The following is a 10,561-nucleotide window of genomic DNA, read 5'->3' as shown; positions in this document are numbered from 1 at the left end:
TGGCCCATAGAACTCTCACAATAAACATGCTTTTCTCTTTCCACTGTAATTTCCATGTGCTTGCATGTGTGTTTCTAGTGTAAACAGGAAGTTAATACCCTTTTATCTCCTTCATTTGAAGATCTCTCTTTGGACAAAAGATGACATCTACATCTGTACGAACTACTAGATCAGCCATCTGAAGGCCAAGAAGGACAGCACCTTTCATGCCAGGGAGTATTCTTCTACTCTTATAAGCAGAGGGCTATGTAACAGGCACCAGGGTTCAGCTTCTTTAATGAAACTCTATCAAAAAATAAGGGACTCCATTATGTTTTGGTGGCATCACCCATTACTTCTTTTTTTTTCCTACCTCAACAAGAAGTTCATTAAATTGTGTTTTCATACCATTTATAGCTGTAGTCATACCAAATGAGAACAACTATCATTTCTGGACATGCAATGGCAACATGAAGCAGAAGCCATTCAATCTATTTTGGATCTAAAAAGAACATAATCTCGCCATTTCCCCACTGTGGTTCTCATAAATTACCATCTTCACTTCCAACTCTGGGTTATCAGATCTCATAAAGGCACGGTCCAGTACTTTTGCACTATTCATATCCGAAAGATTGCCAAGAACAAAAATGACTCCTGGATTTGGCCCTGAGAGGCTAGGTTTGGAAGGTCTGGCCCACTAAGGAGAGAGGATAGAAGAGATTCTCTCTGAGAGTAGACAGCGTGAGGGGTCCTTCGTGGAAGAGCCTGGCAGTTCCAGATCTCCAGTCTCCTGGGGAGGACCTGGTGGAGCTGGAACAATCTGGGCCCAAACTTCACACCAATAAAACAAAGTTCCCTTCCAGAAAGTCCTGCACTTGGGAAATATTCCTGGGAACATCATCCAAATTGAGCAAGGCATGGACTGCAAGGCTAAAGGAAGGAGAAGGTCCTAGTGAGCATTTCCATTCTACCCCTGTATCTAAAAATCTGAAAATGATAACAACAACAACAAAACATTCGATTTTCCAATGGCTTAAAAATTTCATGCATTTTTTCATATAAACTAGGAATAGATCTATATTTGCTCCTGCACCCATGCTATGTATATAAAAGCTTTTTTTGGCATGAACAGGGAGCTTAGCATTGATTGTAAATATGTGTGTACATAGTTTTCATATATAACTACTTATTTGCAGTTTATAAGAATTTTCATATGAAGATGCTCCAAAAGAAAACCAAAGGTTAAGTGGGGGCTCTTGCCAACTAAAAAAATGTGAGAAGTTCTTGTACAATTATTTGTAACCTGTTTCTTATTTCTAGTGAAGACTGGACAAAAGAAAATAAGGGTGTTGTTTTTTTTCTTTTTTCTCCCCTCATTAAACTTTGTTTTAATGGGTCTCAAAATTTTGTGACAGATTTTTGGTCAAGTTGTTTCCATTAAAAAGTACTGATTTTGAAAACTAATAACTTAAAAACTGCCACACACACAAAACCAAATGGTCCACAAAACATTCTCCTTTCCTTCTGAAGGTTTTATGATGAATTATAATCATTAACCAGTCTTTTATTATTACGCTTAACTGGCCAACTGAGACAAACAGTTCTCAGACCATTCTTCCACCACTGATTAAGACTGGGGTGGCAGATATTGGGGATAATATTCATTTAGCCTTCTGAGCTTTCCAGGCAAACTTGGTGACTTTGCCAGCTCCAGCTGCCTTCTTATCCACTGCTTTGATGACACCCACAGCAACAGTCTGTCTCGTTACAAACAGCAAAACAGCCCTCAGGAAGAGTCAGAGAAGCTCTGAACACACGTGGGTTTGCCAGGAACCGTATCAACAATGACAGCATCACCAGATTTCAAACACTTCAAGACATCTTTCAGCTTTTTCCCGGAACGATGGTCAGTCTTCTTCAGCTCAGCAAATTTGCAAGTAGTGTGAACTGTGTGACAGTCCAGCACAGGCACATCTCCAGCACTGTTTCGGCCTGGATGGTTCAGGATAGTTACCTGAGCCATGAAGCCAGCTGCTTCCATTGGTGAGTCATTTTTGCTGTCATCAGCCACACTGCCATGACAAACATCTTTGACAGATATATATTTTTTTAAATATATAAATTTATCTATTTAAATTAGTTTCAAGTATACATCAGTTAGACATCTCTAATGTTCATAAACTGATCCCCCCAATTGCTCCTTCCCTCCACTTAGCCATCATATTAATGCTAACTGCATTCCCTCTGCCGTGCTCCCCAGACAGATACATTGTTGACACTGAAGCCCATATTGTCCCCAGAGCAAGCTTCACTCAAAGCTTCCTGGTGCATTTCAACAGACTTTTTCAGTCGTAACACTGACTGGAGCAAAGGTGACCACCATGCTGGTTTGAGAATCCCAGTCTCCACGCAGCCCAACAGACAGCATCACTACCACTAATTTTCTAGATATGCTGGAGGGGCAGATGCAAAGTTTTCTCATTTGGATCAGCTGGTGGCACAATGCAATCCAGAGCTTCAACCAACATGGACCACTGGCATTGCCATCTTTAAGGGTGACTTTTCATTGCTTAAACCAAGACATGTTGTCACCATTTCAACCAGAAATGGGCATAAATTTCTGGGCACAAATTTCTTGGCTCCAGCATGTTGTCACCATTTCAACCAGAAATGGGCACAAATGCTACTGCGTCAAGGTTGTAGCTAATTTTCTTAATGTAGGTGCTGACTTCCTTAACGATTTCCTCCTATGTTTTCTGGCTCTAGGATGACTCAGTGGAATCCTTTTTTTCTTAACACCAACAATTAGCTGTTTCACATGCATCATGTGAGCCAGAAGGGCAGCTCACGGGTCTGCCCTTCCTCTGAGACACCTGCTTCAAATCCACCAACACCATCAGCAACAATCAGAACAGCACAGTCAGCCCGAGACTTTACCATATTTTTGATAAAGTCTCTGTGTCCCGGGGCATCAGCAATGGTCACATAATACTTGCTGGTTCTTGAATTTCCGTAGCAAATGATACCACGCTCATGTTGAGCTTTCAGTTTATCCAAGACCCAGACATACTTGAAGGAGCCCTTTCCCATCTCAGCAGCCTCCTTCTTAAATTTTTCGATGGTTCTTTCATTGATCCAGCCACAGATGGCGAGTCGTGGTAAGTGGTTTTAGGTAGTGATAGTTAGGTATTGGTAGATAGTGGTAGGTTGTCTGAATCTATGTGTCCAATGACAATGATGTTGATATGTGTCTTTTCCTTTTCCCTTTGGCTTAGATTTAGCGGTGGTTTTCATGACACCTGTGTTCTAGTGGCAAAACAAAAATTCAGGGTGTCTCATGTAGTCTTAATATTGTCTGGGATGTTTCTTGTGCTGTTGCAATATGTTGTTTAGCTATCCTATTATCATTTTAATATTTGGACTTGTATCTTGACACCAACTAGATAGTGCACATGTTAAAACAAGGACCACATTTCTGTTTTTTTCACTTTTGAAATGCCTAGGGCCTTGTACATATAATGAACAGTCAATACATTTGCTAAGTGAGTTATAGAAGATTCAGTTTGGGCATCTGGGACAATTTCCGAAGTTAAAACTTTTCTAATTGGTTAGTGACCTCAGTGAGGCCACAACCCCTCACTATGGGAAACTATGAACCATTATGTTGCCCTTGGGGTGGTTTAAATACCATGTGACTCAGATAGTCTCTTTGGATTGTACTTGTCCCTATGTTCTGTGGCAAAACAAAATAATAGAAAGGCTGGACATCTTATCTGGAACTCACCCTGGCCAACGGAATTAACTTTTGTTTGCTCCAAAGGCTAAATAATGAAAACAATGGATCTAGAATCTAGATCTTTTCACTAGATCTAGTTTCAGCAAATAAGTCAGTCTCCAGCCTACAACAGCCACCACACCCTTTCTGTTTCAGAGAAGGGAACGAATGAATTCTGCAACATTTTTATGTCCTTTTTTAAAAAGTAGCAACACATGCCGAAATAAAATTGTTTAAAATTCTACTTATAAATGAATTTGCGCATAAAACTTAAAATTAAACACATAAATCCAACGTAAAATATTGCTTTGAAAGCTGAACCAATATCCAGGACACAACCCAGTGTCTCACAAACAGCTGTTTCATGGAGCATCATTTCTGTTGGACTGCTCACAGATTTTCACAAACAAAAGTTTACATGGTCAAATACATCTGGAAATTTCTGGGTGAAGCATAAAGTACCAGGCTCTCTCAGCGTCTTTAGTACCGTCGTGACACTGCAAAATTCCAGGCAGGTGATCTAGTGTCCCCTTTCCCAAGCTTATTTGACCACAGAGCTTTTTCCTGCAGTTCTGAAGAATGCTCCATAGAACCAGGGTCCCCCAAACCAGGCCGTAGACCAGCAGTGGTCTGTGGCCTGTTCGAACCAGGCCGCACAGCAGGAGGTGAGCGGTGGGCAAATGAGCAAAGGTTCATCTTTTTTTGCATCCATTCCCCAGAGGTAGCATCACCTCCTCAGCTCTACCTCAGATCATCAGGCATTAGATTCTCATAGAATCACTGGTCCCTGGTGCCAAAAAGGCTGGGGAGCACTGCTGTAGAAAACAATTTGAAATCCCGGTTGTGGTAGACACTGTTGTTGCCTCCTCCTCAGCCTTCCCCTGCGTCCTCCTTGCTGCCAGAGCCTGGTTTGTTCACTTTGTCCAGAGGCCATCTCTTTCTGTGGAGGATGGACCCCTTCTCAGCTCCACGGGAGGAGTATTCATTGGACCAAACCCAACACATTGGTCATTCCTTTTGCCAAGTCATTGGTTCAAATGGGGACATGTAATGCAAAATGTGAGGGAAAACCTTCTCTGGGTTTTCTAGGAGGATTGGTTTCCAGCTTGAAAAGGTAACCAAGACACGAATCTTCTTTTTTCTATCTCTGGACTTCTGTGCATAAGTTGGCAGCTGTGGTAGCCATCTCTAGGACCACGAAGGGAGCCAGCCTCAGAAGGCATGCTGAAACTATAAGATCCCTGAGAAGAGAGATGGACAGAGCTAGGATCTTTGAAAATTGTATCGAATCACTGATTTTACTAACCCCAGAACTGCTCTATTTCTGGGAATCTCTTCTGGGACATTATAAATGTCCTTATTTTAAAAATCAATTCCACTTCACATTTGTTTTATATTTGAAGTCAAAATCATCCAGATATGGTGGTCTAGCTAGTTAGAGCCTCAATGCCATTGGCCCAAGTACGGAACCTTCAAAGTGTTCTGTTTGGAAACGTTAATTGTTAAAAAGCAGTAACTTATTACAAACCAAGTGTCTTCTACTATTACTACCAGGATCTGCAATCTTTATATTTAAATGAATGACTCATATTATCATTTTTAGTGTCTCTAAATTAGAAAATTAAACATTTATTTCTTAGCAGTGACAAGCTGTGATGATAAACATAAATCATCAAAGCGCTGTGACAACGAAATCCATAACTAACTGATGAAATCCCTCGGAGCTGCTTAGGAGCAGAACGCGCACGACAGCCCCATGTCCCTCTGTGGTTGCCTGGCGTGTGCTGCGCAGAGTCTGGGTTAAAATGTTCTCCTCTTCGCATTCAGCGAATTCGCATAGTGTCCTTCCTGTGTGCTAAGCTCTGGGAGAGGATCCCTTCTTTGTCCTCCAAGTCCTATTCGCCCATCAAAGTCCTGTTGAAGTCCCATTTTCATGAAACGTCCCTAATTACTTCAGCCTCCACTATGCAACCTTTTCAAAGAATTCTTCCTAGAGGCCCATCTGAACCATTCACTTTGGCACTGAATTGTACTCACCCCATATTTTCTCTTATTAGTTAACGTTTTATCTGGGCCTCCATGTTGAATGAAAGTAGGAGAGAGAAGGTAGAAGTGATAAGAACATTGTCTAAGTTGGTGATTGTCAGCTCTGTCAGACCAGACTCAACACCCCCTTTTTCTAAGAAGTATTTTTATAATGCCCTTAATCATGAAATTCATAGGTAAGATAATTGATCCACACATGTAATTTGAAAATATATCAATACGATGCCCTAGAGAAGAAAAGAAAAGTAACTTATGATAAAGTAATATATATTTCAATAGGTAAATATTTGACACGATTGCATTAGGAGCCACAATGAATTAGGGAGAAAATGCAGACTGATGCAAGGTGTTTTATTACAACCATGGTCCTATTCATGATCAGACTTTCTGAAATGATGAACAATTTTTGGTGAAGTTAAAACAAAACAGAGTACAATTTACTTTCATTTATGTAGTAGTTTCATTCCTAGCCATTCAGGGTATAGTAAAACGATGCAAAAAATACCTTTGTTTATATGTAAAGTGAGTTTGGTTTTAGGTTCATATATAAACAGGTTTTTTACCTAATGAATGACTGAAAGGGTATTCGAAAATTGCAAGGGATGCAGGACAATTCTTTACTGTGGGCACAGTCCTGCTTATTTTAGCAAGCCCAGCACCTCTGGTTCTTACCCACTGAGGGCCAGCAATATCCCCTAATCATTAGATAAGCTCAAGTCTCCACAAATTTCTAAAAAGGCCTCTTGGGGTATTGGTTCTAGTGAGATCCGCTGAGCTAAACCAAGGCAAGCTAGGGATGGGATTATTACTAGATAATTCAGAACCTGACCCTCAGCTTTAGAAGCCATGAAAGCCTGAGGTGAACCCCAAAATGCCAGTTTATTCGTTCACTGTCATGGCCCTCAAAGGGGTTCTGTAGACTGATTAGAGGAGGCAAGTCAGGATGGGTATGAAGGGTGATCTGCTTCATCCTCAGAGGTTTCTACTTTATCCATTTACCAGGTGAGTTCCCATCTATACATCTATTTGAACAAAGGGTTTCTCAGTATTAAGAAGTAAATGTTTTGTTTTGATCGTTTTGTCAAGATTTATAATTTCTGGGAGAGGATGTATTGACTTCCTCACTCCATCATACCAAAAATGAATGTCCCATTTAGTTCTTTTTTATAGTTTCTATTGAGACTCCATACATTGAGTCATTGTCATTATAGTTTTCATTAATTTTTTTCAACATATTTATAATAGCAGCTTTGAAGTCTGCTAAATCTAACCTCTGGACCCACGCGGAGTCAGTGAGCTCTGCTGTTACTCAAACCTGAATCTCATATCTCAATGTTCAGTCAGCTCCCTGTGGTCAAAACTTGATGAAAAACCATGTCATTGTAAGTAGCTACTTTTAAAATTCACCATTAGAAATCCCTATCCAAGGATAGAACCTCTCAGGCTATAGGCTTGCTCATCAGATCCCGCTCTTCTCTGGGGTTGGAAAGAGCTCTCTAGGGTGAAAAAAAAGTAGAACCATGATTGGGTGGCCTGGGTCAGTGGTCAGGGCGTTTTGGAAGCACTGCAATGATGGGCCTCACCAAGGAGGAGAGAAAGTGTCCAACAGCTAGCATGTCTTTCTCTTGCAGGTGAACCATGAGAGAGGGCATAGTGAGCCAGGACACAGAACCTGGGAAGTTGGAAGATCAGAAGATTCTCTGGCTTCAGGCTCAAAAGGCTGATCACTATGATCCATTTCTACCCAAAACGCTTCTGACACCAAATGTATGAGTTTTTCATACCAAGCAATTCTCCAATTCTCTATAGACAACTCCTACAACTTAATTCATTTCTGACACTAACTACCTGGAGTTAGACCCCAGTTTAAGGGCTCAGTCCCACAAGACTGCTCCCACGTCAGAGCCAATTGTATGTCCAGACCTCTTACACTTCTGGCTGACTGGCTATTAATTAATCAGGGGTTCCTACAAACCCCTCCTCAGGTTTGATAATTTGCTAGAACTTACATAACTCAAGAAAACAGTTCACTTACTATTATAGGTTAATTTAAAGAATGAAGTCAGAACAGCCAAATAGAAAAGATGCATAGGGCAAGGTATGATGGGGGTTGAGGGCCACAGAGCTTCCATGCTTTTTCTGAACCCATCATCCTTCCAGCACCTTGATATTCCCCATCTTGGAAGCTCTCCAAACCCCGTTATGTAGGTGTAATTAATTAAATCATTGACCATTGGCGATTAACTCAATCTCCAGCCCCTCTCCATTCCTGGAGGTTGGGGAGAGGAGCTGAATCATGTCTTGGTCCAGCCTTCTAGGGGACCCTCTTACACTCCAGAGATACAAAGGGCCTTAGAAGCTCCTGTGTCAGGAACTGGGGACTGAGACTGAATATGATAACAAAGGATGTTCCTGTCACTCAGAAAATTACATGGGTTTTAGGAGTTCTTGCCAGGAACTGGGTGGGAATGAAGAACAAATATATATTTCTTAATATATCATAATGTTACATGGAAGTATCTATTTCGCAGCTGGGGGCCCTGGGAGTCTGTGTCTGAGTTAGAAATATTTCTCTGCCAAGTTCCAGTCCCCGACTGTGCTCGTGTCTGCCTTGTCTTTATCTGTCTTGGCCTCGCCTTTCCTGTCCTTTCATGGCTGACCCATCTCCCGCCCCCATCTGATGACTTTATTGAGACATTTAATATATTCCATCTGGTGACGGTAGAAGCCTCTAGGCCTGGAGATTACTTGTTGAGTATCTCTTCTTTGATCCATTGACATTTAACCCTCATAGAGTAATATTATTCTCACATTTCTAGTCCCCAAAGGAGCTCACTTGAGCCTTTAGGGACATGACAGCCTCCCCTTCTGGATGGTGAGCCCTGGAGGGGCATAACACAGCTTCGGGTGAAGCAGACCTGAGCTACAGCTCCTCTTGATCAGTGCGTATGTGCTTTTGGGTGAACAACTTCTCTCTCAAAGCCTAGTGTACTGAACTCTGAAATAAGGATCATAATTACTTCACAGGGCGAACACGATAACAAAATGAGGTAAGATATGGACAGCATCTGGCTGTTATTGGTAAATATTATTGTCTTTTCCCATATTTCCTGTGCAACTCCTGTGTCTAGACCAGTGCCTGGTTCCCAGTGGCCACTCAGTAAATATTTGTTAGGGAAATTACACACTGATGCGCTATTCTTCTGTGTTTTTTTTTGGTTGGTGGTGGTGGTGATTTTTACACCATGCTCAGTGCAGTCTTAGGGTTTTGAGGAGGTGCCTAAGAGCCCAGGTGGGTCAGACAGGTGAGAATTGATAAGGGTGGAAAGTAGAGGAGAGAGCAGCTGGGCTCCAGTCCACCCCCTGTAAGCTCTACTATTTTACACTTTAAATTGGTTGGGGGACAATATTTTCTTTTTTAAAGAAGGGATTCTGTGTTTTAAAGTTTGAAAAGAACTGCCTTATACTTTGAATAGCTTAGAGGAGGCATTTAATTTTATGAATGGCACAAATGTCCATATCTTCATTCTCCCAAGCATTAGCCACTATAAGTAAATAAAAATTCAATTCAGTTCTTCAATTTCACTAACTATGATTCAAGTACTCAACAGCTACATATGACTAGCGGCTACCATTTTGGACAGTACAGATACGAACATTTGCATCATTGCAGAAAGTTCTGTTAGATAACACTGGTCTATATTTTATATTATTTAACTCATAGCAATTAATTGACAGTGGCTGTGCACTCTGTGCTGTAAGGCATTTCTAGGCTTAAAGGGTAAGCTGAGTTGCCCACAGATGTAGGTTTGGGTCCTGCTAGTAACTTGCCATGTAGCCTACAGAACTGCCTTTCGGTTCCCTCCTCTGAACCAGGGAGGCCTGGGCCATGTAAAGGTTTTCATCTATTTTATTTCCAAGGGTCCCTTTAATTGTTACTTTGTTCCCTTGAGCCCACACCCATGTTTAAAATAAACTGCTTTATTAGGTAATAATTGGCGTACCCTCCCACTTTTGTTAACCAGTGCTATTTATAACTACCAACAAAACCCTCTGATCAACATAAGATTACCAGAATTCTTATTTTGAGTCAAAGTAATTCCAGCCCAAGACTCAGAAAGGAGATATTGTGGTTAGTTTAGCCTTATCTCTGGTACAGTTTCCATGTGATGTTACTGAAATATTAAAAATAATGTGTTAATTGCTCCTCTTTGTCCCTTGTACTACTTTCTCCCACCTTCACGGCTTAACGGGCCCAAGTCAGGAGTCTCTTGACTGCACAATATTTAATATTTCTCTGAATTTATAAAGGGATTGTAGGTCAAAGGAGGTAATGATCCCCAAAGTTCAATTTGAGAATTTAGAAAATCAGCAGAAAGAAGTCAAGTTATCGAATGTATGAATCAAACTGAAAATCTAAAATAGACAGACTTTTCAGTGTATGAAACAGAATGCACAGCGTGATGGCATTTCACAAGCATATATATTGGGTGAGACTTATGGTTATGGTAGAGTGAAGAGGTTAGCAAATTCTCATCCCCCCAAAATAAAATATAGAACTGGGAAATATTGTAAAAAGCAATAATTGTAGGGCTTTAGAAATCAAAGGGAAACAACAAACTGAGAAGTAATTAGTCATGAAAAGCTGATAAAATTGTATGTAAAACTGACGAGAATCTGTGGCCTTCCTACCTGAAGCTGCTTTCTCCCCTAGGCCCCCAGCACAGGTAGCCTAGCAATTTTACCAGAGCAATACTGGCT

General features: G+C 41.0%; 1 pseudogene; it reads right to left on the bottom strand.

The window, feature by feature from the left end:
* Positions 1 to 1,568: 1,568 nt before the first annotated feature.
* LOC120604485 (elongation factor 1-alpha 1-like) lies at positions 1,569 to 3,101 on the bottom strand (annotated as a pseudogene).
* Between the last annotated feature and the right edge of the window lie 7,460 nt (positions 3,102 to 10,561).

The sequence above is a fragment of the Pteropus medius genome, unplaced genomic scaffold, assembly GCF_902729225.1.
Source record: "Pteropus medius unplaced genomic scaffold, Ma_sr-lr_union100, whole genome shotgun sequence".
Lineage (NCBI taxonomy): Eukaryota > Metazoa > Chordata > Mammalia > Chiroptera > Pteropodidae > Pteropus > Pteropus medius.
The sequence above is the reverse complement of the archived record's forward strand: the minus strand, read 5'-3'. Positions and strand labels throughout refer to the sequence as shown.